The following is a 3,745-nucleotide window of genomic DNA, read 5'->3' as shown; positions in this document are numbered from 1 at the left end:
CAATCAAACGGCCGGGATTGCCGGAGAGACGGACGGATCGACCAATCGGCAGCGGGAAGAGGCAGACGGACAGCCGAGAAGACCAATGGCGGCTTCAAAAAGTTAGTCCCGCCCCGCGCTGTCAAAAGGCCCGCCCGCGTTCCTGATTGACGGCCGGGAGAGCCTATCAAAGGGAAAGGATTCGCGGATTGATGGCTTGCGGGCCAATCCCTGAATAGGTTTTGTTCTCCTCCCGCCTCCTGTCCTTCGGGGCTGGTGCCCGCCCCGTGCTGCGACGGACAGGGCGCCTGCCCAATTGGGGAGAGAAACCCAAATAAAAGGACAGCTCAGCTCTCCATTCGGGGACGGAAGGAGGAGGGCTCCATTTCCTCGGTCACCGTAGCACTGAAGCACCGCCCCTCACGCTTGATTGACAACCGCGCTGGCAAATAGGGAAAGCTCGGCCGCAGGGTGTAAAGGTACCAGGAGGCTCCCCCGGCGCTCCCCTTACTACGCAGCCGGGAGGTGACGGCTCACAGGAGGAGGGGGCAGAAAGCTCCCCTCAGTGTGACTGACGGCTCCTCCAGCCAATAAGGGACGCCTATAACAAAGTGACAGGCGATCCACCCAATCGCGAGGCAGGAATCCGGAGGAGGCGGGGCGATCCGGCCTCTGTTTCTCCGCTCGGCCCAAAGACGGGCGCTGCCTGGGAACGGACCAATCAGAAGCCAGGAGGGAAACCTTCCTTCGGCCAATCGGAGGATAGTCCCTAAGGGAGGGGCGAGGATTCAGCCAATGGAAAGCGAGGGGCGGGGCCATCCCTCTGCCACCGCCCGGGGCTGCCGAGTCACGGCCCGGACCCGCCCTCTGCCCACAGGACCGCGGGTTCGGGTCCCGGGGCCGGCTTTGGGCCTCCCGGACCCGCGCCCCTCAGCTCAGCCCCGATCCCGATGCTTCCTTTGGGCTGTGGAAGCCCTGAGGAAACCGATGTCGCCCCCTCTGAGTCTGAGGGAAGCGGCCTGGCCCGCCTCGGTCCCCCCCCCCACTCCCGCCCTTTTGCTGACAGGAAAGGGGCCCCGGGGCACCCCTGGCTTCTCCCCTCAGCGCCTCCTCTGCTCAGGTGTTTTCCGAGGCCCTGCCTCGCTTTTTGAGGGATAAAGGGACCCCCTGAGCTAAGGTCATGGGTTAGGGTCCCGATCCTGGATTAAAACCAACCCAGAGGAGAGGACGTGAGGCTGCTGAGCCCCCGGAGATGTTCTTCTGGTAGTGGAGCTCTAATCTGCAAGTTATTCAGTGTTTTGTCCTCTCTGATGTTCACTCAACTGAAGGTTTTCTGTTTCAGAGGGAGGTTACAGCATTTAAATTGTGTCATGGCATCCGGAGGAGAAATACGGGTCAGGCCCTGCTGTGTTTCCCCTGAGTGTTTGCACGGGCTGGGGATTTGGTAACAAGTCTCAAACGAGCTCATTTTCTTCATTCGTTCAGAGCAAAATGATGGGAGGAGTTCTGGGTCATTCTTCTAGGAATGAGTCCTGAGGGGTTTGGTCAGGAAAGAAAAGCTAATTAAATATATTGAATTTATACCCCACACCAAGACACTGCATTGATCAGCTATATCAGTTTCTAAAGGGCTGTTTCAGGTGTTGCTCAAGGGAGGTTCACCAGGTGTTCTGGTTCTGTATGAATTAATTACTCAGGTGATCACAGGTTTCCCATCAAAAGGAGCTGAATGTTGAACTTTATGCTGCGGGTTTTGTTGTTTTTTTGGTTTTTTTTCAGTCAGGGCAGAGCTCTGCACCCCTTAGGGAGGTCCTTTGAATGTTTAGGAGTTTCTGAAATGGAGGTGAAGATATTTATGGTTTTATGAGGCCTTGGGAAAGCTGGGAAGGTAATTTGACATGGCATGTGAGGAAGGCCCAAGTTATCACTGCAGATAAAAGCCTTTCACAGGTGACTTGTGCTACATAGCCTGGGTTTGCAAGATGAATCTCCTCGTGTGTAAGTGAATTGGGTTTTTTCTGCCTCTTTCTGTAGCTGATCCATGTTGCTGTCACCAGTAGGTGGCTTTCTCGCTGTTTGTGGGCAGCGATTCTGCCTCAAACTCCGGGGGGGGGAAAGCACAGCACTGGATACACACAAAATAGAAAGTCTGAGGTGTAATTTCAATAATTTAATCTGGACTGAACCCCCTGAAGAAGAAATCTTCCCCTTTACCAAAAGCACAGTGCATACTGAAGAGACAGCAATGTGCTTATGGAGTCAGAAATTGTCCTCAAGAGCCAGATCAGCTTCTCTGACAAATTACAGTGTGTAGGGATATACTGAGCAGAGTCAGCTGCCCCAAATCCTCATTCTGATGTTTCCTGCATTAAAAAAAAACAAAAGAAAACCCAACACCACAAATACCACCAAGAGGAAAATTCTGTGCCCTATCAAGAGGGACCTTCGAGAGGAATGGAAATGGGAATTGATGTGCCAGAGCTGAACCCAAGGACCAGGAGGGTGCAGGGCTGTGCTCTGGGTCCCAGTTCAAAGCTGCAGCACTCTGGATGGTGCTCTCTGCCTGGTCTGGGGATTACCAAGGATTTCCAGAATGTTCACTGGAGGTTTCCCTGCTGGAAAAGAGAAACTGATCTTCAGAGTAGCACAGGAAATGCTGGGTGTGAATCAATCATAGAATCCTAGAATCCTAGGGGTTGGAAGGGACCTGGAAAGATCATCTAGTCCAACCCCCCTGCCAGAGCAGGGCCCCCTAGAGTACATCCCCTAGGAACGTGTCCAGGTGGGGTTTGAATGTCTCCAGTGAAGGAGACTCCACAACCCCCCTGGGCAGCCTGTTCCAGGGCTCTGTCACCCTTACAGTAAAAAAATTTTTTCTGATATTCAACTTGAACCTCCTATGCTCCAATTTACACCCATTACCCCTTGTCCTATCACTGGTCACCACTGAGAAAAGCCTAACTCCATCTCCCTGACACTCACCCCTTACATATTTGAAAACATTGATGAGGTCACCCCTCAGTCTCCTTTTCTCCAAACTAAAGAGACCCAGCTCCCTCAGCCTTTCCTCATAAGGGAGATGTTCCACTCCCTTAATCATCTCAGTAGCTCTGCGCTGGACTCTTTCAAGCACTTCCCTGTCCTTCTTGAACTGAGGGGCCCAGAACTGGACACAATACTCCAGGTGTGGCCTCACCAATGCAGAATAGAGGGGGAGGAGAACCTCTCTTGACCTACTAACCACCCCCTTTCTAATGCACCCCAGGATGCCATTGGCCTTCTTGGCCACAAGGGCACATTGCTGGCTCATGGGCATCTTCTTGTCTACCAGGACCCCCAGGTCTCTTTCACCTCCACTGCTCTCCAGCAGCTCAGCCCCCAACCTATACTGGGACATCGTGTTGTTCTTCCCCAGATGCAAAACTCTACACTTCCCCTTGTTGAATTTCATCATGTTTCTCCCTGCCCAACTCTCCAGCCTGTCTAAGTCTCTCTGAATGGCAGCACAGCCTTCTGGTGTGTCAGCCACTCCTCCCAGCTCAGTGTCATCAGCAAACTTGCTGAGGGTACATTCTATACCCTCATCCAAGTCGTTGATGAAGATATTGAACAACACCAGTCCCAGAAGTGTGCCTCAAGAGTGCAGAGGGCACGGGGTACAAGGTTGTTGGGGGATATGGGTGTGGAACAAAGCCCAAAAGCCCAGCAGAACCTCAGGAGGACCTTTCCCAACCTTCCTGTGGAGGGATTTGGGGCAAGGATGAGC

Source organism: Heliangelus exortis, chromosome 24 (assembly GCF_036169615.1).
Source record: "Heliangelus exortis chromosome 24, bHelExo1.hap1, whole genome shotgun sequence".
Classification (NCBI taxonomy): Eukaryota; Metazoa; Chordata; class Aves; order Apodiformes; family Trochilidae; genus Heliangelus; species Heliangelus exortis.
Note: the sequence above shows the minus strand (reverse complement) of the source record.